The sequence below is a fragment of the Manis javanica genome, chromosome 8 (assembly GCF_040802235.1).
Source record: "Manis javanica isolate MJ-LG chromosome 8, MJ_LKY, whole genome shotgun sequence".
Taxonomy (NCBI): domain Eukaryota; kingdom Metazoa; phylum Chordata; class Mammalia; order Pholidota; family Manidae; genus Manis; species Manis javanica.
In genome coordinates this window covers 118797449-118810395 of record NC_133163.1, presented here as the reverse complement: position 1 = coordinate 118810395, position 12947 = coordinate 118797449, and the positions used below count along the sequence as shown (strand labels likewise).

General features: G+C 50.0%; 1 long non-coding RNA gene across 1 annotated transcript in view; it reads left to right on the top strand.

Annotated features, from left to right (window-relative positions):
* LOC108397780 (uncharacterized) overlaps nt 1–12947 on the top strand; it is a 45749-nt gene that overhangs the window by 13117 nt on the left and 19685 nt on the right. Inside the window, exon 4 of the long non-coding RNA XR_012120772.1 lies at nt 12533–12629. This is a non-coding gene — a long non-coding RNA (uncharacterized lncRNA). The remainder of the gene's footprint in view (nt 1–12532; nt 12630–12947) is intronic.

The window sequence follows — 12947 nt, the reverse complement described above, 5'->3', positions numbered from 1 at the left end:
GGTGAGTGTGTTTGTCTAAGGGTCCTTTGAGCCACCTTGAGGTCCTTGTTCTCGGTTCCCAAGGAAAGTGGGCTGAAAAACTGAACGTGGTCCCTGGGAACATGCTGTGGTCACCAGAAGCAACGAGTTCAGGGAGGCTGGAAAGAGGTCTACCTGCCTGGGACAGTAGCAGCCAAGGAGCTGGGGGGAACTGGGGGCTGGACGAACAGAAAATTCTGGTGTCATGGGGGGCAACAGGCCCCTGGGCCTACAGAGAGTGAAGGGCTTGGGACTGGGGCCGCAGGCAGGTAAATAGGTGGGACTCACATCCGGAAAACTCTGTGGTTATCACTTAAGTCTAAAGCTGGTAGAGCCTAGGAAGCCGCAGACACGTGAGAGGAGAGATGGGAAGAAACGGAGGTGGGTTTCCTTTGTCCCCGTTCTTCTCCCCTCTCTGCTCTGTGCCTCCCAAGAATAGGTCTGGGCAGCCATCTCCTCACTGCCTTTGGGAAACTGATGGTGCTTATCCTCTCTTGGACTGGCCACCCACCAGGGTCACTGGCTCAGAATGAGAGAGTTGTGAAGAGTCTGTCAGCATCCTGCCCTGGCTTCTCTGTGGACCAGTAGATGGAGTCTTCTTGGGGCTGGGCTAAATCAGGTGTCAGGTGCAGGTGGAGATTTAAAGGCAACAGGTGATGTTCTGAGCTGGGGTAGGGATTTTTAGAAAATCATCAAAATAAAACATGTATAAGGATTATTGAAGGCAAGGTGCTGTCAGGAAGATGTACACATCTGTGGGCACCACTTTCTGGAATCCAATTCCCTGGGGTGTCTCCCCAGGAGGCCAAGGGCCACTTCCTTCCCTGATGGTAGCAGGAGCTTGGTCGTCCCCAGCAGTCTGGAGGGCCCCTGGGGCAAGCACTGCATTTCTCCCTTCCCTCTGTCTGGCAGTTGGCTTGGCCTTTCCCGAGGACGCAGTCCATCTCTTCCCCACCCACCGGGAGCTTCAGCAGAGTATTCGTCTTCAATGACGTTGGGAGATTCCAAAGGGTAGGGAACACTCTTCCCTGGGAGTTTCCCCAAAGTAGGGGCAGTATCTGCCAACCAAAGCAGGAGCTTCTTGAGTCCAGGCACCATATTTCTAACTTTGTTTCCTGCCACCGTGCACAGGACTGAGCCCTGCACACAGTGGGTACTCGGAGCTTACTGTGTTTGCCTCCGGCCCACTGCCCCAGGTAGCCCCTGCCTTCCATCTCACAGGTTCCTCACCGTGCAAATGTTCTCAGGGCAAAGGGCAGTGCTCACAGCTTGTCAAGGGCAAGCTTGTGTGTGAGCACATGGTTTTAGCTCAATCTTCTTCAAGTCCTGGGAGCTCACCTTAGCCCTGGAATGACTGAGCCACCATTACAGAATTCATTAGTCTGCTGACAACCTGTCAAGGGCTCCCACCTGTGATGCTCTGACTGCTGCCATGACAAGTTCTGGGGTGCTGTGTGTGTGAGGGTGTGTGCGCAAATGTGGTCTTCAAGGTGATGATGCAGGCAGTGGAAAGAAGGCCAGGGTCATGTCTGAGTGTCAGGTGGCAGGATGTCAGTCCCATAAGTTGTGTGACCTTGGACAAGTCACTTGGCCATCTGGGCCCTAGGGAGTTTACAGCTTGGAAACAAAATAAGCCATCCTACCACTCAACTGACCTTTCTTTTACACAGACTCCTCTGCTCTCACCTTCATTATAATCAGAAAAATAAGAACAAAAATCACTGCCTTTCTCACAATTTTTTGAAGGGGGATCACATTTCTACTCCAGATCTCGGTTCTTAATTTCCCTCAATAGAAGTGAAGGGAAATATGCTTGAGTTGAGAGAGCTCATATGAGTCTCTGACCCCAGTCAGCACAGTGGTGTCGGTGCTCATGCCTGGATACAGTGGCCCATTTCATTGGGCCAGTCAGACAAGGTCAAGGGAGTCAAGTCCAGCAGCTCCAAGACCCAGGGTTCACCGCATATTGAATCTCAAAGACTTAGAAACCAAGTCCCAAGTGCAAGCACAATATTTCCATCTGTTTCATCTTCTTACTAACTGAACATCCCACATCAGACACATCTCTCCCAAGTGAAGGTCATCTTCAGTGTCAAACAGCTCACCATGTGCAATCACTGCCTCACAGGGAAGGCCAGTGGTTGGGAGAGCGGGAGGACCTGAGTTCAAATCCCAGCTCTACTTTCTATGTTTGACCTTTTGCTAATTATTCACATTTTCTGAGTCTCAGTATCTTCAACTTTTCAGTCACAAGGTGGCCAGTGGGGACTGAATGGAAACTCTTCTAAGCTGGAGAGTGACCACATTAGAGACTAGAAGTAGTTGTGCTTCCTGGGGCCGAGTTTGGCAGTGACTGCGGAAAGGCCAGGACAAGGGCACTGAGCCTTCTCCTGGGCCTTGATCACAGGATGCTTCAAGCTGGTATTAAATGTTCTGTTTTGAACCCAACGGACAGAACTGTTTCCCCACAGAGTCAAAGAAAACTGCTCCCCTCTAAATTTGGAGACGGAGACAGTGTTCCCTACCTGTAAATTATTGTTTCTGTAAATGGAGTGCGCACACGCGCGCGCGCGCGTGTGTGTGTTCTTGTCTGAGCTGTTGTTCTCAGGAGACGGGAAGTGAAACCTGTACCAAAGCAGGAGGACATGCAAACCTAGCTTTGGCCCTTCATTCTGGCATTGGCGAACTGGGTGACCCTGGTTGGCACGGCTCAGCCTTGATTGGGTTGCTTGCCTCCTGGGAGAGATGTTAGGTGGGCACAGTTTGGGACAATGTACCCTGTACTCTTTTTTTTTACATTTTTAAAAAAATTTTGGTGCCATTGATCTACAATTGCATGAGGAACATTATGGTTACTAGACTGCCCCCATCACCAAGTCCCCCCCACACACCCCATTACAGTCTCTGTCCATCAGCATAGTAAGATACTGTAGAATCACTACTTATCTTCTCTGTGTTGCACAGCCCTCCCCATGCCCCCGGCTCATTATACATGCTAATCGTAATGCCCTCTTTCTTTTTCCCCACCCTTATCCCTCCCTTCCCACCCATCCTCCCCAGTCCCTTTCTCTTTGGTAACTGTTAGTCCATTCTTGGGTTCTGTGAGTCTGCTGCTGTTTTGCTCCTTCAGTTTTTTCTTTGTTCTTATGCTCCACAGATGAGTGAAATCAGTTGGTACTTGTCTTTCTCCACCTGGCTTATTTCACTGAGCATAATACCCTCTAGCTCCATCCATGTTGTTGCAAATGGTAGGATTTGTTTTCTTCTTATTGTACCCTGCACTCTTATGAGTGTCTTATCTGGGATATACCCCTGTGGTGTGCACATTTCACTCTGAAACAAATATAGACTGGCATTGTCAGCTGTCTTGGGATGAATTTAATCCTGGGATAGGAGTCTGAGGCAGCCGGGAGGCCATACCAGGAACACCCCAGTGATGGCCTTGGCTTGGGGTTGGGTGTATACCATGGAGCTTAAGGAGTAGCCATGTCTAGTAATGGTCACATATTTTCCACTGGGTTATAATTCCTTCTCTTACCTCAAAGTAAATTGGCAGTGGAGGAGTTGAGAGGCCCAATGCCCCCTTGGTGATGCTAAATAGGAGATTTGGATGCATGGAGCACACTTTGATAAGCCCTGGGTTAAGGCAACAGCCCCAGCTCATTAGCAGGCTTCCTGGACTCTCCAGAACTTAGGCCTTACCGTCTTTTCTTTTACCACAGAAACACCTCCTCCCTACCCCTCTGTCTCTCCACCGCTAACCCATGCTGTGCACAAAGCAGGTGCTCAGAAAATGTGTGTTACTTGAATAAAACTGAGCAGCTATCTTGGCCCGAACTCTGGAGGTCCCCTTGGCTTATGCTCTCCCTCCACACCCACCTACTTACCAGCACTCGGTCTCTCAACCCTTCCACTTTCAGGAGCTTTGACCTCTGTCTTCCTTTGTATTCCTACTGTTGGTTTCAGGTGAAGAGTGCTGCTTGGACGGTTGCAGTAGCCTCCAAGCAGTTGGAACTATGCTCAGTCTCTCTCATCTCCCACTGGCTCTGCAGATTGTTGCCAGGAGATTATCTGCAGGTTGCTGCTTTGATCAAGTCCCTCTCTGGCTCCACATCTTTATTGGCTCCAGTAGAGGTAAAATCCGGACTTCCCTGTCTGGCCTTCCACGATCTGCCATCAGCCTACCTTCCCCATCCTGCCTGGTGCACCAGCCAAGTCAGACCCCCTTGCCATTCCCCTCCTTGCATCTGGAATTGCTGTCAGTGAGACAGCCCCTCTCCTTGGAGGAGCAGCTCCAGTGCCAGCCCCTCCCTGTCCTCTGCCCTGCTTCTCTCTGCTCAGAGGACTTCTCTGCTTCTGAACTGCCTGTCCCCCAGCGTCCTGGCCCTCCTGTACTGCTGCGTAGTGCTGTGTGCACACTGCCTGTCCTCCAGCTCATGAGCAGGGCCTGTGTCTTAGTCACCTTGGGCTCCCCACTGTCCAGAGCAGACATTTGCAGGGTACAGGAGCTCAATCAATGTTTGTTCAATGGAGAAATACATAATGCTAATCCAGTGCCCTGCTTTCTTACAATGACACTCGAATCATTCTAAGCAGAAAGTGTATTTACCTTTCTAAGAACGTCCTACTGTTGTCAAAATTAGAATAAACACTTGGTGGACTAAGACCTGAGCTGTCATATTACATCTGACAGCATGAAGATTCAACATTAGGGCGCCTCACATGGGGCTTAGATGCTGGCAACATATCACTGCCTGGGAGAATGGTTCTGGGCCCCGAGGCATGTATTGTTCTTGAGTGCGTCCTCTGACTTTGCATGCCCTGAGCCCTGGGTCCACCCGTCTCTCTCTCTCTCTCTCTGATTCAACCCTCCCCTTGACCACTGGGTCTTTGGTCTTGGCATTTGTTCCTCTCCTATTTTCATTTTCTGGCTCTTACTGGCTAGGGTACTTTGGCGGCAAGCAACAGAGACCACTCTGACTAATGTCAGCACAAGGGAGTTTACTGGAAAGATGTTCAGAGCTCGCAGAGCTGAAGGCAGTGCTGGAGAGCCAGCTCAGAGGGACTGTAGCCAGAACATACATGGTGGGCCATGGGTTTCAGAAACGGGAGCTACTGATGAAAAGACACTTGTGAGGGGCTGCCATGCTGCTGTTCTACTGGTCCAGGTGAGTGCCAACCATGTAAAGTCTTTCCGTGGCTCTGCTCCAGATTCAGCTCCAGGGAAAGTCCAGCTGAACCTAGACTGTGCTTCCACTTGGACGTCCACTGTCCTGCCTCCTGACTTCTCTGGTTACCAGTCTGCCCATCCCCGGAGACCCGCCCAGGGCTGCACAGGCGACCACACAAGGTGTTTCCAGATTTGCCTCCCAGGAGGTGCAGACTCTTGCCCAGTCTTGACGACACAGCCCTCTGAGCAGCAGCAGAGCCTGTAGCCACCGAGGGAATTGTCCTCCCGTTGACCCATCATTGCAGAAAGGAAACCATTTCCTTGTTTAGCCAAGATTACGGGTCATTAGTGGCCAATAACATCAGGCAAATTTGGATTCAATGAGTCACTTTAAATTTCACAAGCCTTATATTTTCTTTCCTGTGGCGTGAAATGGATAAGCCAGTTCTGAAACCTCGCCACTGGTTCTTTCTCACAATCTAGGTGCAAACTTGAGGACAATTTACTAATTGTTCTTCCTCCGATGGCCTTAGCAAAGTGATCTTTCGGCACAACAGACAGATTCAAATTGTTGCTCCCAGTTGCTACAATACCAACACAAGCTTCTTGGGAGGCAGGTCTGAGCAGAAGTCATAAACACAGCATTCTTGGTCTCTGTGCGTTGGACTTGTGGTTTCACTTAATGCTAGCTTTCCCCCTAATGAAAGGCAAGGGAAATATCAGCTAGAAATGTCATAATCAGAGTGTTTGCCCAGTTAGCTATTTTTAAACGCCCGAGGCTGTGCTTGCAACGCAGGCTGTGCATTAGTCCAGCAAATGCTGCCGGAGGATGTAGACCGAGGTTCTTGTCTGCAGAGGTGCAATTGAGAGGACAAAGAGTGGGCATAAATAATGGATTCAGAGTGGCTCCAATGAGAGCCTATTCGTCCAGCAGCCTCAAAATGAAAACATGTCGCCGATGACTCATTGGATAATAGTAAATATGACGGGCTCATAAAACCGCTGGTTCCCACGGGGGCTGTTCAGCAGCCTTTGTCTGGTCTTGAGCTTGTTATGTTTGGAAGCTACCAATTTAAACCTCCCTTGCCCCAGCAAAGACGTGGCTCCTGGAAAGAGTTATTTGGGCGATTTGCAAAGCCTGGATGGTACAGAGCGAGGCGGCCTGCCCATCCCTCCACCCCCTACGCAGGGATGTATGTGCCTCCGCTCCCCTGCATGTACCCTGGGCCTGGTGCCAGTTCCGTGCTGGGCCCCATGGAGACCTGGATGCTATATGGACTTCATTAAGGGGAAGGCAGAGACCTTGACCCCAGGGAGCCTGAAACTGAAAGGAGAGACATGGCCTTGACATAAAGTAAGGGTTCCGAGTCCAACGTGGGAGACAAATAAAGAACATAAACATGTCTTTCCTCCACCATCCTAAGCATTTCAAGCCAGAGTCTAACTGAAAACAACCACAGAAAGAACAATGCATTCTGTAAGAATACGGTCGCAGTGAAAGCAGTTGTCTTCAAACTGGGGGTAGCGATGTGGGCAGAGGAGCTGAGCTGGTTCTCCGAGGTCTCAGAGACTTCCTGGGACCTGTGAGGGGAGGGCACAGGCACAATAAGTTGGGGAGAAGTCTCCTCAACTCTGGCATTATCCAAAAATGGCATGGAGTCTCCTTCCCCTGGAGGTGTACAGGCACACACTCATTCCTTCACAGATTTGTCTTTGGGCCCCTGTCATTCATTGACACCAGAGGCACAGACTGGATAATACAGGGACTGCATGCTGACTTCTCTTTGCAGGTGGGCTGGATGCCCTAAAAGGCAGGTTCTTAACTCAAATTCCTCCAGTGTATGGGTAACTGATGAAGAGAAAATTAGCCTCAGCTCTGTAGCCAAACTACACAAAGGAGTGGAGGTGGGGAGATTATACAGTGTGTTGAGTTTATACCTTATTCCAGGTATCAGACTAGATGCTTTGCCTAACAACTCTGGCTTAGAAGTTAGGGCTCCAGTGACTGTGTGACTTACCCTCTCTGACCTTCAGGTTCCTTAGAAGTCAAAAGGGAATAATATTTACCTGTACACCTCCATGAACCTGTGGTAAAATGAATTCATCAGGCAAGTTACTAAGTAATTAATTATTTCAGGTATCCATGCAACAAACACTTTCCCATGGCACCTGATGCCAGGCACTGTGCTAAATGCTGGCAAACAAAGACAACTGGGACCAGGCTTGCCCTCAAGTGGCTGGCAGTCTCCGGTGGGAGGCCTGGGTGCCAGGATGACAGTGTGGCATGTGACATCCACTGGAGAGGAATCAGGGAAGACTTGGAGAACTTGGGGCAGGTGTGGAAGTGGGGGAGGAGTCAGTGATTCATGGCAGCTTTCCGTGCCTGGTGGCAGTTGGAGAAAAACATAAACCCAAACATGTTACTGTCATAAGCACAGACTAGTAGAATGCAGCAGACCCTGTCTACGGGAGGGATGCGTCCTGAGATCTGTGCAAAGCCCCAGAGTCATGAATATCGCCATGGCACTAGCTGCGGGCTTTTTCCTGCGTCATTTTCTGAAGGAAGGAAACTGTCGTGCGCTTTCCAGTAGTCCTTGCACCTGATCAGAAGAGAAGGGGGAATGGCAGCTGAGAAGGGCCCCAAACCAGGCCCTTGCTCACACACACTCAGGGCTCTCTTGCCCCCACTGGCCTTGTGGGGCCTGGGATTGAAATGTGTGACTCAGCCAAACTGCAACTGGTTATAGACTTCGGGTTGGAGGGTTGCTAGCAAACAACCAGACTCAAGAATAGTAAATCTGCAAATGACAAGGGTCAGTTGTCTCAAGGCTGCTTCTGCTTGTGCAGTAAGTTCCTCGGAGAGGAGGAGAGGAGAATTTTCTTGTCATCTGGCTCCAGCCCTTAGAACCTTACACACTGTGGATACTTGGGAAGTACCAACAGTGTTGCACTGGGCAATGGTTTCTGCTCTGCAGACGACTGGATGACTTGGTATCTGATGACAGTATGGACGGTGGAGCGAAGTAGACTTGTGTGAAAATCCCAGCTGTGCACCTGGCTAGCTGTGTGAACTTGGGCAAGAAACATAATCTCTTCATGCCTTAGTTTGCTCATCTATAGAATGAGCGCAACAGTGCTAAGCTCATAGGTAAGGAATGAATGGGCAGTGCAAATAATAAGTGCTTCATCAGTGGTTAGCGGAAGCGTCTTGCTATCTCCAACTTCACCTTTACCACCAACATCATCACCACCACCATTCTTGACTCCTGACAGGAGGATGTCTGGGTCCTCCTCGCCCCAAGGTCTTCTGTGCCCTTTGTGGGCTCCTGGACTCCCACCCCAGAAGACATAAGGCCCAGCCAGAGTGCACCTTTCTGCAGCTCCGTACTTCTCAAACTTGAGCTGGCAGCAGAGCCAAGGGCCCAGCTAAAACCCCGACCGCCAGCCGCACCCACAGGGTTTCTGGTTCAGCAGGTCTCCGTGAGGACGGGGAATTTGCATTGCTAATAATTCTCAGGATTAGGCCTTGAGAACCACTGCCCCAGCTAAGTCCCAGAGCTCATCCAGGTTGTCACCAGCACTGAGCGCCACCTGCCTGCCCTTAGGGGCTGGCTGTTCGTAAGGACAGACCAAGGCCATCACCACTGTGGATTCAGCCAAGGAATTCAACCAAACTTCTGGAATGTTTCTACCTAAGATCATTTGCTCAATTTCTGAGTCTCCCCCTTTCCTAATATGTAAGGGATCACCCAGGTTTCCTGGTTGTAAGCCGTGAAGGTGGGTACTGGTGTGCCCAACTCTCAGGCCAGGGGAGGCCTGACTGTGGCACAATACGGGGTGGAATTATTGTGCTTGCCTTACTGGGTCCCAGTGGACAGGCCTGGGCCTTGAAAGTTCTCACATTTAAGGACCTGGAAAGTGCACCTGCAGCTCTTTAGATCCGTACCCTGTTCGCGGTGCTAGGGGGTCCCATGGTAAGTCCTTCTGTGAACATTATCCCAGCAACACCTCCTTCTGGAAGCCTTCCTGGGATGCCCCTTCCTGGTTGGGTTTGGTGCTCTTTCTCAGTGCTGTGGCCCGAGCAAGTGTGCACAGCCTCCACCACCTCACCTCTCCCATTGTTTGTAAATGTTGTCCTTCCCTGCTTCAGTCTCCTCTCCCCTACTTGACTGAGAGCTTTTGAGGATAGGAACCGTGTTTTATTGACATTGGATGACTGTTTGTTGAATGAATGAATGAACATGGAATCATCTGAGGTTACAGGCCAATAAGCATGGATTGAGTAGATCTGCTAAAATGTCCCAAAGGTCTTCGTATGCTTTCCTGCCCACAGATCTCTTATCCCTCCTTGGACCCTCCCCACCCCCGGGGGGGTCCTGCATGGGACAGCTGTGCGCAGAGTGAAGGAGGCTGAAGAGGCTTTGATAATTCAGAAGACCTCCTCCCCCCGGCACTGACTCCCCAGTCTCCACAAGGGACTTCACTTGCTTGCTCCAGGCTCCAGGGCCAGAAGCCCCCTGCCTGAGGCTGGAAGGGTGGGGTGGCGCCTTAAATGGTAACTCGGGTCTGCCCTGACCTTGTGCCTGGGACTTGGAGTGCTGACATGCAGTGGCTTGGAATACACCCCCAGCTCCTTGCTGGGTGACTGAGGGTTAGTTACTGCATCTCTCTGAGCCTCAGCTTTTCCTATGTAAAATGGGAACGATAACAATGCCAGCTTCACTGGGTTGCTGAGAGGATTAAATGAGATGTTTCTAATGTGCTTAAAATACTGCGTGGCACATAAGACATGTCCAGTAAGTGCTAGCTACTATGATGAGGAAGTGATGGAGAGAGGGCGAAGATGAGGGAGAGAAGGATTCTGTGGCACTCTTTGGTGCCCTGTCAACTTGTTTGGTTCTTGAGTTCGTCTGAGACCAGGGCCTGCTCAGCTCCTGGGGTCTCCCCTGCAGGGACTGGCATCCTGCCTGGGGCCCCAACACCTGCTGTCTCACCTCCTCTGTGCTGCCTTCTGGAATCTCAGCCTCCCACCTGCCCATTGCCCCTGTATGCAGGACACTGCCCTGGCACCCCCCTGACCCACTGTGTGTGTGACACAGCCCCTGTCTCCTGCGCCCTCCCTGACCCAGGGCTGCACCTGCCGGGCCCACTGCCCTTGTTAGCGGCACCTGCTCCCATCCCTAAGTACCTGGTACTCCCGGTAGACCAGGCCCCCATGCCCCCGCCTCTGCCTCCCAGATAAACTGCCCACCCAGTGCATACTGTGCCTTTGATGTCCTCAAACTGCATCTGTCTTGGGGGGAACTGCCCAGATGCCACCCCGCCTTGCCTTGCTTTCTCCTGGCAATCGCCATGCAGAGGCTTGGCCACCAGCAATGCCAGGGGGCTGATTGTTTGTTTCTTGTTTATTGCATATATATTAAAATTTGGCAGTGGAAACTGGGCAAAAGACCCAAATCCAGGACTTTCTGGGTCCACCCGGGGTCCCTTTCCTTTCCGCCATAATGGGGAGGAGGAGCATCTGGCAGAAAGACCCTTGATCTTGATCTTTGGTTTTACAAAGCTCACCCCCAACACCCACCATGTTGGTTCACAGGTTGCTTGGGGGCAAACAAATATATCATATGTTATGAAGCTGACTTTGGGGAGTTGAGAAATAGTTACTATTATGGATGAAGAAATGATCATAAATCTATTTTTAATCTCCTCTTCCTTTTAAAATATTCAAGGTTGTCTTTTCAAAAGACGAAGAATCCAGGCTTTGATATGAGGGAAGGTGCAAAAAGCTCTCCTTCTAGCTGAAAATGCTAATTGAGCAGCCACTTATTTTTTTTTAACTTTCATTAACTGCATTAGCCTGCATTAACACCTTTTAAAATCTCCTTAAAATTGTGTTCAATTCACTTTCTTTAATCTCCTTTCCTGGGAGTGTGGAATCACTTTGATCCTCATCATCTTTTCTTTGATGACAACTTTGGGTTTAATTTGTATTTGGGAATTGAAATGCAAATTTGCAATTACCCAAGCTCTTTTCCCTTCATGTGCTGCTGGGGTGGTGAGAGCCAGGTTATTATTGCTGTAGGCGTGTCCCTGGCCAGAGGCACCCCCCAGCCTCTCCCAGGTACCCAGGCTGGTGAGGGGAAGACAGTTTGCTCAACTGTTCCGGGCACTCGAGAAAGTTGTATAAAGTGATCACTATTGTGCCTGTCCAGGGAAACCCTTCTGCCAGTCATAAAAACAGTTGTTTATTTGCTTTTGCAAATGTATAAGGGATTTCTTTCTTGTCTCTGGGCATTGTTTCTCTTTGTCCTTTGCCATAGTGTCTTGATATTGGGAGAAAGCTGTGGGAATTTTCAAGAGAAGAAAGACATAAAATGACATTGTTTTCTCATTAAGTTAAACATAGAATTACTATATGTTCCAGAATTCTCTCCTGCTATATACCCCAAAGAATTGAGAATAGGTGTTCAAACAGAAGCCTACACATGAATGGTCTAGCAGCATTATTCACAATAGCCAAAAGGCTGAAACAACCCAGATGTCTGCCAATGGATGCATGGATACACAAAATGTGGTCTGTGCACACAATGAAATATTACTCAGCCACAAAAAGGGAATGAAATACAGAAACATGCTGCAATATGGATAGACCCCCCAAAAACACAATCCTAAGTGAAAGAAACCAGTCACAGAAGGCCACATATTGTATGATTATATTTATTTGAAATTGAAATGTCCAGAGTCAGCAAATCCACAGAGGCAGAAAGTAGATCAGCGGTTGCTGGGGGTTGGGGGTGGGGAGGGGAGATGGTGATTGGCTGCTTAATGGGTACAGGGCTTCCTTCTGGGGTGATGAGAATGTTCTGGGTGGCTGGACAGAGAGTGGAGATGGCCACGTAATTCTGTGAATGTGCTAAATGTCAACAGCGACTGATTTTATTATGTACATCTTACCCCAAAACTAATAACTAGGAAAAAACTATACTGGTTTCTTCAAAGAGAAATGGGTTTTACCCCAAGATGGTATCAACATCAGGCCTAGGGTGACGGGATGTGGGGAGACCGAGAAGGGGTGGAAGGGTGGGAAGAGAAGAGAAGAGCTTTTACAGCCGGACAGACCAGGGGAGGTCATCATCGGCTCCGTGCCTTCCTGGCGGGCACACCTGGCATGTCATGCATGGCCGCAGAAGCCTCGCCTCTGCCTCCTGCATCTGTAAGATGGGAATAAAACTACCAAAGCCCCAGATGTTTATTGGGAAGATGTAGAAAGACGACATGTTTTATCTTCCTAGCACATGCGTGCTTAGTGAGAAAATCGCTCACCTTCCCTTCTCTATCTCCTAGGTTATTTGTACTTCAAGCAGCAGAAACCAGTCTAAGTGGATTCCAGCAAAATAAGAAACTTCACTAGAAGACTTCTGGGGCTTTCCAGAAATCAAAGGTGAATCACCTTGAGAAGGGCAGGAACCAGGCTGCTCCTGGGCCCCTGAGGCCTCCAGCTAGTCAGCTTTTGCTCTGTGCCCCCATCCCCTAACCACCCTGAGTGTCCCAGGTCCTTATTAGTCTACTGGGGAGAGGCCAGCCGGCCCAGCTTGGTGGGGACTGTTCTCTTTGCCCGGGCAGGGTCTTGGAATTCCCTGAGATGGGGAGTCCCGAAGCAGTCGCCCCACATGCCCACTATTCTGTGGCTGCATGGGGCAGGGGTGAGGAGAAGCAGGACGTGTGGATAAGTGGAGCTGAGGCACTACATGTGAGCCTG